Here is a 17,237-nt window from a genome sequence, read left to right on the forward strand (position 1 = left end):
ATTTATGGCTCCCTGAGAGTCAACTGATTGAATTAGTTTTCAGAGAAATTTCATCAGAGATATGATGGATTAGGAAAATGAGTCAGATACGGAAATGCATATCTGCATCAATTTATTTAGCCCGGGGTTGAATGTAAAGGATTATGTTTTGCTCTCTGTAGTGCAATGATACAGTTTATCTATGTAAAAGACACTTTACCTTGATAACATGTGACCACAAAGCTAATGCTAATGACACTGCGGAGCTATTATTAGCAGTTTGTGCATGCTTTTTATTCTTCTCTTGTTACAATTGTCACTTACCACACATTTGGATGTATGGACATATAGATTTGTTAAATGTACTAATGTACCTTTCAAATAATACGCTCAATGGAAGGACAGATGGATGGATGGTTGAGGGAGTATTTAGCAATTTTTTTGTAAACAATGCAAGGATCTTGCTTTGTCTTGAATGGCTTGTGCTATTAGCTCCATACCCCAGTGTTCGCACTGCCGTTCGCCACCTCGCCAATGGCTAATTGAAACAGGATGTGGTGAAGCAAATACTGCCCACGTTAGCAATGGTGACGAATCAAAATCGCCCACGTCAAAAGCCCTTCCTGATAACAGTTAAGTTGAGCGCTCTCATTCTTCTGTGTGTTAATGGTGTTAGTGCTTTATCCCCCAGTGCCAACCCTGATACCCAAATCATTGGGTTCAAACACAACCATCCCACTAAGAAAGCATTGTGCCATTATTTAATACCGGCTTGTTAGGTTTCAAGGCTTCTGCCTTAGAAAGACAGATAATGCTCAGCCCCGAAAGCAATGCCCAACTGAGTTAAATTGAATTGCAGATGTCATATTGGCAGGTAAACACGTTTAAATATTTAACTAAGGTGGATGAATAGGAGGAGTGGAGGGGGAATGAAATTTCTAAGGTCAGAGCAGTCCTTAGTCTAATAACCCAGATGAGCTTGTGTGAGTAAGTATGAGTTACAAGGCACTAATACTGATGCTAATCATGACCTACATTACAGTCCATCTGCTGAGCACTTTAAAATTCATCTGAAACAATAACTAGCTGAGAGGCTGTCATAGCTATTACACTCTGGCTTCCGGTCACCAACCGGCAATGTTGTCACTGCCTCCATATGGTTCGCCAGTAATTCACATTTATGCTTGATAGGTCATATAATCTCCTCAGAGGAAATTTGGCACTGATGAGAAATTTGCAGATGTACCCTTTGTTTGAAGAACTTTATCGTAATTCATACATTTTGGTGAAAGTGAAGTCATACTCGTCGTCACACTGTACAGTATATTGATTAGGCTTTACATGATCAGGATTTTTAGGGCCAATCACCGATCAGCAAGTTTAAAGCAATGTGTTCATTTACATGAGGATTTATTGAGTATCTTCAAAATTATTCTCTAGCATTTTAGATAAAAGTTAAGCCATCAATGACATCTAGGGGGCATTCAAGGATTGGCCATTTGATCAAATAGATCATTTTCAACCTCGGAGATTCTGCTGTGTACTGAATTTCATAGTATCCTGTCTCTTAGTAAATAAAACATATTGCATAAGTAACTAAACTGTGAATTTTTATGTAAAGATATACAACCGTCATTTAGAGTGAGGTCATATATTAGAAATAGATCAACAAGAGGAGCCAATGTGTAATATTATACAGTCTGACTCATATTTTATATAATAATTTTTCATGGTTTCTGCAAGAATGACAAACTTGGTCGTATTCTATTCTATTCATTTCTAACTTTTCCCCTCATTTCAGATCTTGCAACACAGTATAAATCCCAATGATGTCACTGATTCTAATATCTACAATGGGTGAACCTATTAATTGCTGCTATTAAAATGTCTAATAAGAGAGTGTAAGGTACTCCATAGCTGGTTAATATGCGGGCTATCTATCTCCATAAGCATTCACCCAGGGGAGGCGCAAAAAGGCTGTAATGACATTAAAAGGCACATATAAGCATGTATATAAGCTTTTCTATGCAGCCAAAGCCTTATTAACATTCATACTCACTGCACTGACTAGCCATTGTACAAGTAGCCATGGGGCTGTTCTGCTGCACCAGTTGTGTTTAATGCACAATGCTGAAAGGCTCCTCAAGGGTACTTGTCAAGGGTCTGTGCGTGTTCGTCATACACACATACCAAGCCTTTTTCTGGACAGTCTGGGGGATTGGAACTACTGAACCCCTCCATCTAAACCTGTTTTTCAGTGCCTCTGGGGTTCAGCCACTTTTTTCCCTTGTTTTTTATTTTTGTTTCTCCCATTCCATCACATTGAGAAGGCATTCTATCAATTAAGCCAGATATCCTTTGTGCCTTCAGCACCCCCCCCCCCCCGTGTGGTCCTAGCCATGAATCTTAATCTGATACCCAAACAGTTTCCATCAATTATGTTGGCTGCTACTGCAAACCTTTACCCTGGCTCCCATTTTTCCCCATTAAACAAGTATTTTCCGCTCTTTGCTGCAACACAATCGCCTCACTCATTTACACAATAAATTATTTCCTAGACTTGTGGCCCTGCTGCTTACCACGCTATGAATGGATGCACGTGGGATTTTCCAGCTTTTAGTGATACATGTGAACCTGTATGGTTAATTCTCTGTTGTAGTGAACTGTGGTTATTAATTCAATTGAGCTATCTTGCAATAAATAATTTTGCATTTATACATGTGTAAAGGATAACCTAAATGCTGAGGAAGAGATGTCAGACTCACGGGAAATGCACAAAATAAAGCAATTTTCTTGTCAGGTTCAGTGTTTATTATTGGTGGGATCATAAATGTTTCCTACTTTATTTTTTTAATCTCATGGGCATTTTTTTAAATATCTCAATTTACTATATGCAAGAGTATTAAGGCCACACTGAAAATAAAAAACAAAACAAAACGATACCCTATAAATCATCAAGTGCTGTGCGATCTGAATTTCTTTTTTTTACATTTTTAAGGTCATGCCACAAATTCTACATATTGCTAATGATATGTATCCCAATAGAGCATTTGTCCTTAAAATTGCATGAAATTAATGGCAATTTTACCTTATCATTTCCATTTATTTGTTAAACAAATCGTATATATAAAACACAATAATATTAATAAAAGTTAAGTAAAAATACAATCAAACACAAATACCATTCAAAATATCTGGTAGTAAAACCAGTTTTCAAGGATGGTACACAGTTGTTTTGTGCATTAGAATGTAGTGTAATGGACAATGTTGTTTACTTCCATGCTCGTCTAGCAGTGCCGTAAATGAGTACAGTGGACCCCTGCTATTCGCGACGGATAAGGACCGCGCCTGACCGCAAGTAGCAAAAATCTGCAAATAATTGCATTACATTCAACAACTGAAAACAATCCGCAAAAAAAAAGAAAAAAAAAATCAGCTGCCAAACCGGGAATATGCGGGGTTCCACCGTATTTGTGGGTAAATTAAAGTATTAGCATTTCAGCAGTTACATTAACCTTCATTCATTGTTCATAGAATGCCAGCGTAACATAACAGTTGCCTTTTTAGCACATCATCCTTGCGCCCCACTCACAAAGCACGACCAATCAACAAACGCCTAATCCAACTGTTACAGTCCTGAACAGTTCGATTGAGCGTAAATGGATTTATCATACCTCGAAAGTGAGGCACAAGGATGACGTAATAAAGAGGTGCCTTCTGTTGTGTTGCTGTCTCAGACGCTACATTAGTCTAGCAACAGCGCTAACCCAATACCTGACACATCAAAATAATGATATAAACGATAGAGGGTTGAGCCATGCCGTCGATATTGTTATATTGCACTACGAGATATTGTTATATCACATAGCTCGGATGTCATCAACGGCCAAGTTGTTTATGCATACTGCAGACATGAACAAAAACATAACACGACGGCAGATGATATGGGATAGCATATGTTATTACACATGAAATATTCTTGTCAGTCATTTTGCAGCCTGTCAGATTGTAACATAATGTTCCATACAAAAGAATGCTTGTTACATTCTAAAGCCGTGCGTGCAGGTGTCTGCATAAGACAATTTATTCCATTAACCCACTGGAACACTCTGACATGCACTCAGGTTAAATGTTTATGTGTAAGAAATAAAAATTACAGGAGAACACAGCTGGAGGCATTTGATTGTCCCACCATGTCAGTCTTATCTCTTTTGTCTGAAGAGTCTGTAATGAGATTTACAAAACATTTACAGTTTCGTTTTGTATTGGAAATTGGCTTTTCACAGAAATAGTAATTTCAATGACTTAGCAAAGCTGAGCAAAGGTTCAGCATTGTTTGAACTCAAATGCATAGAGGGTCATTTTAAATAAAATCCCCGTGGACACTTTCCTTTTTGGAACGGTGACTGCGTTTGCATGCACAGATTAGCCGGGAAACGAAATCGTTTGTTCTCTGAACTTTCTCACACTTCTGAGACGTTCCACTTTGTTGTAATTAGCTCTTTAGCAAACGTATATCGCTTCCACAACACAGTATTGCGATGAGAACGTTACTTACATAGCCACAACTGTTAAAAATCATTGATGCTGGACCACTGAAGGCGAGGGACCAATCATTGATGTATTTTCTTTGGAAAAATTCTACCTTCAATGGGAGTAGGATGACCGGGCGAATTTTGTCATTACAATACTCGCCCACGGCAGAGATTTTATTCCCTAAACTCTTTTTTTCCAGCAGTATAATCTTCATCATATGGGTTTTTCCTGCATATAAAATGTGGAGGCAGCCACCTTCGCCTAATTTTCGGCTGAGTCTGGCTCTAAAAGCTACGACATAATGAAAACAGTTTATTTGATCAGTGTTGCGCGAAGGTGGGTGCCATTTTTAACTGTAACTGTAGTATTACATATATGGGTGGGGGTGTATTATAAACAGTTGGAAGTCACTAATTAAACCATCAAAGAAGTCTAGTCGGAAATTTGATCAAATTCTCCTTATGTGACGAGTTTGTGTATTTTAAATCAGGTAATTATTCTTTTGTAACTAAGCAATTGATTTTTAGAAAAAAAAAAAATATTTGGGCCTTTCAGAGATGTCTTTTAAAATAAGCAAGTATTATTTAAGGCGACATGGAAATGAGGAGAATCAGGAGTGCATATGTAGCACTGCAGATAATAAGAGACAGCCAAAAAGTTACTGTTACTGCTGTGATGTAGCAATTTGTCAGGTCTGAAAGTGGTAGACCTCATGAAAGAGAGTGGGCCACTGAAGGCGAAGGGATCAAGACAGGACAAGGAGGCAAAGCAAGTATATTCAGTTGACAAGAAGTAACACATATTAACACAACGTAGAATGTAAAGAAGAAAAAAAAATCTTCCTGGATAGTCCTAAAAACACAGCGCCAGCGGTTTTGACAAAAAGTGGCTGGACAAATTCACCTGGCTCAGATATACTCAGGAAGGATTTGCTTTGTAGCATATGCCGGATGCAGTTACTTGCTGCTGCTCTTGTGGGACAGCCATCCCAAAAAACAAAACAAAACAAAACAAAAACAGGCTGTATACCTTGAAGCATCATGAGATGGATATCCATAAGTCAGCCAGAGAAAAAGAAAACTGCATAAAATAATAAAAACCCTTTACCCTAAAGGTTACCCGCCCCCCCAAAAAACATTTTTTTAGGGAGGACACTGGACTACAAGGAGTGCATGACGACATTTTACCAAATGAAAAAAAAATTCGGCTTGAATGTTGATTTATGTTGATTCAATCAAATGGCTCAAGAAAAATGTTCAATTACCATTTACAGGGCCACATTTACCGCAGCAAAGTTGTTGAACTGTGCACACATGCCCTTTTGTTATAGCTAACTAAATATCAAATAGAGTTCTGTATTTATATTTAGTATGTTAGTATAATATATGATTTTAGTGAAAGATAATGTTAAAGAACAATGAAATGCAGGTGAATATGTCACAGAACAAGTGGCAGTGGGGGTGCGGCGAAACATTTGTTGTACGGCTAATCAAAGTAAAAAATAAAATATATATTTATGCTAAAAAAGATTAAACTTTGCACAGGCAACGCCGAGCAATTTACTGTGGATTGCAGAGAGTAAATTCAATGTAGCTCGTAATCCATGTTCTTATTAGGAGGAGACAATACAAATACCGGTTGTAATGCAATATCCGACAAAGCAATAAATAACAACCGTCAGAGTGCAGCTGTAGTGAGGCAAAGTGGAGTGTAATTTCTCTGGGTGAAACTGTGTAGGTTGCAGTGACATAGTACAGACTGCATCATACTGAGAGATATTTCTAATATTTAGTCTTCGGTAAACCTATACACAATTGCCCAAATAATTGAAACAACTCTCAGTAAAATGTAGTTAAATTCTACACCAACATTAAATAAATAAAGAACAAATGAAAAGCAGATGGGTTTTTTTCTCTTTCTTAATCTTTGAAGGGCTTGTTACAACCAAACATTTTGATGCACCTCTAGTATTGAATCTCGGAGGTGTACTCCTAGTGGCCAGTCACTGCACAGCATATTCTCCCACGGAGACTCTAAACATTTAAACCACATTACTTAGTGTATGTAAGGCTACTTGGTGGAGGGATTGTCAGATTCGTTAAAAACATAGTTTTCCTAATTACACCAAGTTACTGTATATACTGTATGCTATTGTGCAGTTTTAATTAGTTATGGGACATTCAACAACACCGTGTGTGTATTCAAAGGATAGAAAGAGGAGCTAATGTCTGCAAATGATTAATTCTAGCAAGTCTGAACTGGCGGCACGGTGGGCGACTGGTTAGAGCGTCAGCCTCACAGTTCTGAGGACCCGGGTTCAATCCCCGGCCCCGCCTGTGTGGAGTTTGCATGTTGTCCCAGTGCCTGCGTGGGTTTTCTCCGGGCACTCCGGTTTCCTCCCACATCCCAAAAACACGCATCAATTGGAGACTCTAAATTGCCCGTAGGTGTGACTGTGAATGGTTGTTTGTTTGTATGTGCCCTGCGGTTGGCTGGCAACCAGTTCAGGGTGTACCCCGCCTCCTGCCCGATGACAGCTGGGATAGGCTCCAGCACGCCCGCGACCCGAGTGAGGAGAAGCGGCTCAGAAAATGGATGGATGGATGGAAGTCTGAACTGCTAACAACACAGTGAGTTCCACATACTGTACAGCGCATCCTCCACTGGAATTGAATTAGCAGCACATTTGCATGCCTTTCAAGCAATTTCAATTGTTTGTACAGTAAGTGAGTAAATGAAACGTCGAACGAATACATTTGAGTCCAGCTCGACGATATTCACTTTGTTCTTGCAGGCCGTTCTTTAATTGTTTCTACTACCACACTGGAAGTCGCTGGCATATGAGAGCTTAGTATTAATTTTACCGAGGCACAGCCAAGGGATTAGATGTGCTCTCCCGTGGCAGGGCTGTTTGGCAGCCACACTTACAGTATCTGCGAGGACTTACAAGGCTTAATGAACATTAGCGTGCAATTATCTTTGATAGTCTAACTTTCCTTCTGGCTGTATGGAACCATTCTCTGATTCTCTGTTCGGATTTCCTTTCCAAAACACAACATGAATAACACAATATCAAGGGGAACAGAGAGAATGAAAGTGTCATCAAGTTGAAATGGATTCTCAATAAAGCTGATGGCATAGTACAACACATTTAAAATCTTAATTGATTTTGAAATTATTTTGCATCATCCATCATACAAAGCTATAGATTGCAGATCGACAGGCCCAAACTAAATAATGGCTATGTTTAAGGTGGCAATACTGCCGGGAGTGTTGGACCTGAAAATAATTTGCAGTACAGAGTACAGATAACACCATAAAAGCATGTTCAGTATTTTCAAATATTAAACTCACTATCACTAAGACTGATTCAGTAATGTAATGTTATGGAAGGAATGGATTTTGGAAAAGCTTGAATTGAATAAACAGTATTTCGAAGAGAATATACAACGAAGTGCCCCCCAAAAAATCTTCTCACTTACAGAACATATCCACAGTAGTTAGTTCCAGTATATTGCATCAATGTTGTTTATTTTAGCTATGTAGGACAAAAAGTATGCTAGCTTTTAAAATGTTGAGACTTGAATTTAACTACTGGGGCAAGGGCAGCTTCTTAGTCTCATATTGCACCAAATTTATTCAGGGTCTGGATGTTTGTATGACGTTTGTGCCATATTTTCGTTGAAATGTTATGTCAAATTCTGAGTTATTTTAACACCAAACTAAGTGACAAGCGAAAGCTATTGTATTTATTGCTGTCGTCTTCAGAATGCAAGTTATGAAGTGCACCTACAAACTAATAAAATGGATAAAAAAGCTTAGTCTTTTTATTTTATATACTTTTGTTGACATGCAATTATGTTCCGGTCTGGTTCAGTTTTGCTTTGGTTCAGTTTTGCTTTAACTTTTAACTTAAATATTAATATTGTGTGCATCCCCCCCAAGAGCACCTTACTTGTGCATGAAACTTTTTTTGTACAATGTTAAGATCCATTTTGCTGATTACATTATATACATTATATACATACAAGGATGCTCCAGTGGAGGTATGACTCAACCTCAATGCACTTCTTCCTTACTTTGTTTTGCAACCTGCTTATCACCAATTGACTTCATTGTTAAGTCAACACATCAAGGAAGACGATCAATTTGCTCCGTCATGAGCAGTCAATAAGTGCCCAATAGTAAGAAAAGAAGAGGAGGGAACTTAGCCGATGACTTGTCACACCTGATAGCTTGTCACACCTGATTCTTTCAATGTCTTGCTCACCTGGGGCCTTCTGATTAACATTGGATGAGGTGGATGGTGCTTAAATCAAAGACAATTAAGTGCACATACATGGCGTTTTTACATTTTAGTTGACAATTAAGTAATTGAACCAATGATAAAGTCGGTTAGGAAGGTCAGTCTGTATGCATGTGTTACACTGGAGGTGATGTACCGTCGTCAATAACTTGCCTCAGGAGACCATCCCTTTGCATAAATTACTCACAGGTACGCATGCTTATACAGACATTATTCAGACTGTGACATCGTTTTTTATGATTTTGCCACTGTAGCGAACCATATTAAACAATTAAGCAGCGGTTACGTTCGTCGGCATCTGCCGGTATTTGACCGTTTAATGCTCAAATGTGGGACAATAATTTGCACCTCCAGTCACAATGAACGTTAAATAATGTAGAGTGGTGATGTGGAGATGCAAATTCATTTGCATATTTGTTACAACTATTTGCTAAAACAAAAAACTTTATTGTCTGAATCATATGCTCCGTGTTCTTAACCCACTTATTGGTCATCATTTGATAGAACCTTAAACACTTTTCATCTAGTTAGACACAACTTGCAAACATATTTCCACCCATTAAAACCCATTTTGCACTCTGATCAACTTATAAATAAATACAGATAGCAATAGTGAAACTCAATGAAACCACAGGTGTCTCAACATAAAAACAGAAACTAAAAACTGATCAGACTTGTGGCTAATGATTTGACCACTGTAAGCCAGTTCAAGGACTGGTTGTCGAACTTTCACTACAGATTAAGACAATCAGAGAGGCAGAAGGAGCGTAAGAGTAGGTGGTGGTCAAAGAGGAAGAGGAAAGAAGGGGATAAGACAAACAACAATAATGTATTACATTTCGTAAACCATGTTCTTGTCCACGGTTGACAATGAGGGAAGTGGGAACCTAAGCAGATTCACAGTGTGCACCATAGTCTGAAGATTCAGAGAAGTGATCAGGTAATTACCTTTCTCATTATACAGTACATGTATACAGCGCTGTACACAAAAACAGAAAACAAAAATATCAGCGCTATTGGACTTTTCCGTTTGTCTATGATGCTAAAGCCGTGCGGAGCTTTGGCCTGACATGGAACCGACCGTCGTCCCCTCGGCGAAGAATGCATCCCAAAGGGGATCCAGCATGGAGAGGGATGAGGCCAGCACTAAAATGAAGTGAAGCGAGAGAGTACTAAATGTGTGTTTCTTGCTAAAGGTTGAACTAACAACTGTTACAAAACTGCAGTTGTTTGAGGACAAAACTTGACAATGCTGTGACATTGACATTTACATCACTCCCCAATATATCCTCTCATCAGATTGTCCAGTAATACCACTCAATTCATTGGTTTGTTCAAGGACATTATGAATGTCAAAAAATAATTGAGTTTAATCACTTTGTACCCACAGTAATTTGGTACTACTTTGAGTTCCGTTAAATTATTTTATCTCATATAATTACATTATTTATATCTATATATTGCATTCAAAACTACTCTTAATATATCGTCTCCATTGGATGTATGGTACATTAGAGCTAAGAGCTTGTATATCCCTTTTCTGAGTAGTTGTTGCAACTATAGTCTTTTTAAATGTATTTGTAATTTGAGGTTATTGTGAAATGGATTTTTCTTTTGACCGAGATGGATGCAAATACCCTTTAAGAGATGTAATCCCTTAATAACATTATTCAGTTATGTAGTTTGTCCAAGTGATGGTGACATACCACTTCCACCGCTGATCAGGCCAGGACAATAATGACTCAAATCCCCACATTTAACCTTAATATCAATCACCGGCGCTGCATATAAAAACTGCCATACAGACCGCCCGACGACTGCACACTGGCCAGCTATGGTTCAGTCACACTGTGCTGTACTTGAAACACAAATCACAATAGGAGAACAGTAGAATAATACATGCGAGCTGAGTTAATTAAATCTTGAAGCTAATTAAAAAGACAATGTCTGGTCGCCTCCAATGAAAGAAATGGGTGTCTTTTGATTTGGCAAAGTCATTGTTGAGTTCTGATTGGTTAAAAAAAAAAAAAACATTCCTAGGGTTGGGCTCACCTAGTAGTATCGGCGATAAATCCTATTCTTCTGTACATTGCATAAAATTGTTTGTATGACCCATTCCAATACACTGACCTTATTATTTTCTATGATGACATTCAATTTCGCACATTTTTCTTGGGAGGACAGCGCCTCACAATGTATGGGATGAGCAAAAAATGGCTTGGCAGCCTGTGCAAGACAAACACCAACACACACTGATGCAAGTCAAAGAGCTTGTTGAGCGATAACTGCTTTACAGCACGTACCAGTTATGCTTCCTGACACATAATTTGATTTTAATGAACAACAAGTCACATTGAATAAAGCTCAAAAAGCCTTTTTCCATCAGTGTCCATCTGCATAGCATAGCTAATAATAACGTGCTTTGCAAATAGCACCTGGGCAGTGAGAGTAGGATGAGTGCGGTTAGTCTGTTACTTGTACACAGCCTCCCCATCAAATGTGTTGATGTAAATAACTCATTCATGGAGTCATAATATGCTTTCTTGTTTTAAAGTTTTACAATAAGCTTTTTGGGTATAGTATCAATTGAACACACACTTTAGGATCACAACCCCTTTGCTCTCAGGCATAATTATTGATGTTAATTTAGCAACATGACACAGAGTGATATGCAAAATTATGATAAACTAATTAATCTAATGCTTGAGGATAGCAACTCAGTCTGAATGTAATGAAAAGCACCTCTTTGCTTCACGCTGTCCTTACCAACTCTACTGGTGTCAATTATTTGTTATAAAGGTACAAACTAAATGCGTGTTTGAACCTTAATACAAGTACATAGAATATGCATTTAATAGGCTAGTAAGTATTCACTGTCTTGTCTAGGATGTTACTAGCAACCCTTCATTGTGGAAGCAAGTCCTCAACAGCAGCCACGATAAAACAGTTCATTTTTGCATCAGGCGGGTTATTCACCACAGACTTGGGATAAAGTCACACCTGTGCAAGTCTCAATTAAGTCTCAAGTCTTAACCTTCAAGTCTCGAGCAAGTCCCAAGTCATTTTATTGAAGCCAAGTCAAGTCACAAGTCAAGACATCTTAATAATGCAGTCTTACCTGCAGTAGCTGGTATTCATACATAAATAAGAACAGCAAGGTCAAATACTGATATTTTTGGACAATATATCTAACCTGTCTGTACCGTACTAGGGCTGCACAATATTTTGAGCATTGTCATCGCGATGATTGTGTTCTGACATTAAAAGTGACCAGCGGATGGACCTGTTTGGACATAGAAGAATGTACGCCAGCTGCATTTCCTATTACGCTCTTCAGAATGAAACTAGGTAGGCACTACGTAAATAGGAGTGAATGTGTTCTTTTGAAATACAGTACATAATTGTAAAAATTGATTACTAGGAAAATTATTATTTGTATCAGAATGCTTTAGTTAAAACACTGGACGATCACACTGTGATATGGAATTTGTTTTGTAATATAAGAGATTTTAAATAACACCATTCAAGCAACAGGTTTTTCCATATATTTTGAGATTGTAGGATGAAAGCTGGAGTTGGCTACTTGTGTGGAATGAATGAATTATGAAATTAATGAACTATGAATTGAAATAGTTAGATTTTAAATAACACCATTCAAGCAACAGGTTTTTCCATATATTTTGAGATTGTAGGATGAAAGCTGGAGTTGGCTACTTGTGTGGAATGAATGAATTATGAAATTAATGAACTATGAATTGAAATAGTTAGTTTTTGGAACGATGAACTGAACTTTGAGCTAGTTCACATAGAAAATTAACTTTCCCAACACTGATCCTGTATTATTTCACATCGCAATATATCGCTGATATAAAAGAAATCACAATGTCATTTTTTTCCAATATTGTGCAGCCCTCTCAAGATCATGCACTCCAGTTTAACACCACTTCATAGCACAACTTCAATAATCATTATGTATTTAGTATAAATCAAAACTGCATTCCAAACAACTGCAGCTATGATAAAAAAAAAATGTTTTTAAAAACTTTAGTTTGCAGTTCTCGCATTCAAAAAATGAGCTGTATGGGCAGACTTGACAAAAATATATATACATATTTTAACAAATAATTCATTCTTTTTTTTCAAAACCAAATTCATGACATGTGATGTTTGTTTTTAACATAAATTGACTAATAATTTTAAAGAGGCATTAATTCCATGAACTTTGTGAGCTGAGCGAAGTGAGCTGAGCTGAATGTCCCCTGAATTAAAAATGAACTAAAATGAATTTAAACCACATTTATTCCATGGAGCTACTGTTTGCAACTTAATTTACCCTTGCGGATTAGCATGACCTGGACACAGACAAATAGTCGATGTGGTGCCATAGTTTTCAGGATATCTGGTCTTAAGATGGACTGAGCTCTTTAAAAGGACAACGCAGAATAGAAAGGCTACTCAAATAGAAGTGGTGCCGTTTTACTGTGGGTATGGTGTTTAATTATGTGGCCATTCAGAGCAAGCTGTCATGTTACTCTTCCACTTAGATCGCATCTCCTCAGGGGGAAACACTTGTTCGTCTGTCTGCCGCATACAGTCACGGCATGGCAACCTCGATCACATCAAACAGACGCGCAAAGAGGAGCGAGAGAGAGCAACTGCCGTTTGGACCAGTGTAGAACAGTAGCTAAAATATGTTCATGGTTTTTTTTTTCCCCTGCTTGTCCTTATGTGTGCCGATGCATACCTTTTTGTGGGTCCTACTCTAATGTGCATGTGTGTGAACAATGAAAAATTAATAAAACCAACTGGCAGTGTACGACTGCAATACATCATGTTTCTGTCATTACAGCAAGGCTTTGATTAAACAAGTTTTACTTTAAGCACAGTGTTGTGACGCTTGGGTACACGCAAACAAAACATATTGACCTTTCTTTCTGCATGGCATGATAACCAATCATCAATGAATTAGGTAAATTAGAGGCTGACAAGGGCATTTAGATTTGGTGAGGGATGGATATGCGAAAGGGACTGTAATGAAGTCAATGGTGCGAGAGTAATGCCCCATCACCGACACACATTTCCCAACACTTGCCACCCTGCCGTATCACCTCGGGGCGTCAGGGCAGAAGATATTAAAAAAACTGTGGCACATCCTTTTCAAGGACGATTAGACATCTCTCCCCTTTGGTCTCGTTATTTACAGATTGGCTCACAGTCTACTGAGACGGCTCAGGAAGAACATTTTCTGAGCTAATATTTGAGCCCCCATTTAAGTTGTTGATGCCTGGCATTTTTTTGTGTGTGTTTTTGACCATAAAGGCACTGGCTGTTCTACCCTCACTCATTTTGATGCTGCTTTCAGGATGGAAGCCCTCTCTGACAACCATATGCTAACTGATGAGGATTCCCAAAACCCTGAAATGTAAAAACCTCTTCTTTAACATGCTAAACTTTGTGTGCAATACACACACAGTCGCCAGCATGAAGCAGTTAGCATTTTGTCATATATTTGCTACATTTTTTGGGTAATTTTGGATTGACTTTGCCCAAGACATCCTTTAATATGTACCAAGCTATTTGCTGAGGCGCTGTAGCCTTGTAGATTATCCATAAAATGGAATGCAGTGTCATATTAAGTTTTTTTTCTTCTTCATTTTGTCTTAATGCATTTGTTCTACTTACTCTTCTGTACTCCAAACCTTCTTGCTGCTTAGATTGAACATTACATCAGGTTCCCGGTACATTAAATAAAGTGAAGCTGTTGCTACTCAATAGGGAGAAGAGATCAATCTTGTACAGATGGTTGTGTTGTATTATGGTTTGTTAAAAGTTTTTTTTTTTTTCGCCCTAGTCTCAGAGGAAGAAAATATTTCAGAAAAGGTAATAAACCTAACCATAGAGGAACAGACCAAATATTGGATACCAGAGAATGGAAACTACCAGTGGGAAATTAGGTACATCACAATTTAACTGTCTTAATGCAGTATCAAAGGACAATTTACTATTGATTAAAAATAAATAAATCGAGTACACCGGAGGTGGTCAAATATTATGCCAATTGAGACACTATTGTACTTAACAATTGTTGGAATGGACATTTGAAAGCCATTTATTGTCATTTATTTGAGTCTTTTACAGACATTAAGGCACTGACAAATCATAGATCAACTATTGACGTTATTACAATAAACGGTGTTGTTCCTAAATGTATTGTAATACTGGGTTACCCACAATTACTTTTGCTTAACATTAGTACACTATCCATGTGTGTGTGTGCATATGAGAATGCATATCCATCTTTGTTACAGTACTTTGGATGGCTGAGGAACTGGATGAGAGAAACTAGTAATGTACATTTGCTCTCTCAGTTGTTTCTGATATGTACTTTGTCAAATCATGACATTTTGGTAACTATTTGTTACGACCTAGGGCTAATTTTGTGCCACCAGTCATCTGACATGAGGCAGAGAAAGTTCACTTGTTGGATATATTGAGGTCAACACAAACTTGCAGAGATCTGAGTGTGAATGCCTCAATAAATTAACTGTTTTTTCTGGGAGATGACATGTTGACACTCCCCGTCTGTTAAGCCTAGCCAGAGAGGAAAAGTTGCATTTATTTATCACCCAAACTGTGCACATGGAAGACAACAGTTCCCAGTTGCAAAGGATGGCACTTGTGGTAACCTACAATAACCCATTCTGCTCTTATAATCAGCTCTGAGCTAAACGTTGACAGTCGTCCAAAATAGCCTAAATCTACATTTTTAATATTCAAACCTGGCCGTAGCTACTTTATTGGACCTGAGCCCCATAGATAACTATTTTATCCTCTCAGATTGATGTTTACGTCCTTTTTTGTTGTTTGTTTGTTTGTTTTATGTACAATGAATAGGAACAGAAAATGCACATGTTGTCATAGCGGTCATTTGTTCTTACATACACAGACCAGAATTGTTTTTTGCTCATGTTGAGGTGGCAAGGCACTAAAGCAAAATAATCTGGGTTTAAAGGAGCCATATGAATCTTTTTTTCCAATTTGAAAGTCTTAACATGTCTGCTGCACAAAGCAAACACAGAGTTAGTAGTGGCAGACTGAAGGAAGTGGGTGACCTAGCCGACGGGGAGCAGTTCAGCGTATTGATGTCCTGCTCAAGGACACTACAGCCGTGGATCTGGGGAATGTTGCGGGATGATGGTCCATTGCCACATCCTCTCTAGCTCTTTCTGTCCATACTTTCAGAGCCTCATGTTTTTCCCCCCACATTCTTCTGTTGGTCAATGACTAGAAACAGGCTAGCCACTGTGGCAGGCGGCAATCTTTAACCATTTAGCCATGGCGGCCCATGGCAAACCATGGTGAAATTGGCTCATTTTAGGGGCAGCTTTGTCTCATGCTGTGAGCGAGTCCCCATCCCACTCCACATACTGCTGGGCCAATGGTGAGTCTGGCTTTCGTTGGAATGACGAGTCGGCTGGCCATCTCCTCTCCCACTTCGTTTGGCAGAGAGTTTTCATGCCAGCTGAATGTGTGCTTCTACTAGAAAAAGCGGAGCCCAGATAGTGACAAACAAGTTAGCGCCCTTAAAGACAGTGAAAGTGTTGTTGTGGCGCATCGTAATTCACCAAACGCCACCAGACCCATTTTCAGACATAGGCACTTAACGAAAGATTTACATTTAATTTCACACATGATACAAGCACTCCAGAGATCAAACTATTTGTATATAAAAAACATTAAAAAGAACATTTTCAAAAATATGTTAGTTTTAAAAGATTACAAAAATAGTCAAGTGCTACATTATTAAATCTTGTGCTAAGCCGTTTTAATGGATGTCCTTGACGTAGAAATATGTGTTATGTGTTAAAGTCTTAAGTCTTAAAAGGTATATAAACTACCTCTGCTGATGCCCCTGGATCTTGATCAACATTTTGCCTTGGCTAGAGTCCAAAAACTGTTGCTCTTTTTGAGTTTCAGATAGTGAAGATGAACGACCTTAATCACACCACAAGCTCACCAGACTGGCCAGAAAACTTTCCTCTATGAAAGTAGATGAAAGTCATTTTGTCCTTTGACTTTTGTCCAAAATCAAAGCTTTGTTGTTTCATCCATTCCACATTTTTTATTCTAATTACTAAAGAGACTACATTCAGCCTTTTAACTACCCAAATCAGCCTTCTGGCAACAGAAGAAGCAACACTGCATGTAGAAGGAGCATTGGATTATGGGGGTACCGCCTGTAAAGCAACCTTCTGTCACCCTTCATCCTTTTTTTAACTAGACTTACTTAACCATTATGCCAAATAAAAATCTTCACTAAAATAACAAATGTTAAAAAATTATTCAAAATGTTCTAAGAATATATCATAAATAATAAATGAGTCAGGATCCCGTCAGGATTCACTGGCCTTCTCTC

The 17,237-nt window shown here is 38.2% G+C and overlaps 1 protein-coding gene across 5 annotated transcripts in view; it reads right to left on the minus strand.

The window, feature by feature from the left end:
• The window catches only part of LOC133410327 (receptor tyrosine-protein kinase erbB-4-like), a 238,167-nt gene that overhangs the window by 127,577 nt on the left and 93,353 nt on the right, over window positions 1–17,237 (minus strand). The window lies entirely within an intron of this gene.

This window comes from Phycodurus eques, chromosome 12, assembly GCF_024500275.1.
Source record: "Phycodurus eques isolate BA_2022a chromosome 12, UOR_Pequ_1.1, whole genome shotgun sequence".
Lineage (NCBI taxonomy): Eukaryota > Metazoa > Chordata > Actinopteri > Syngnathiformes > Syngnathidae > Phycodurus > Phycodurus eques.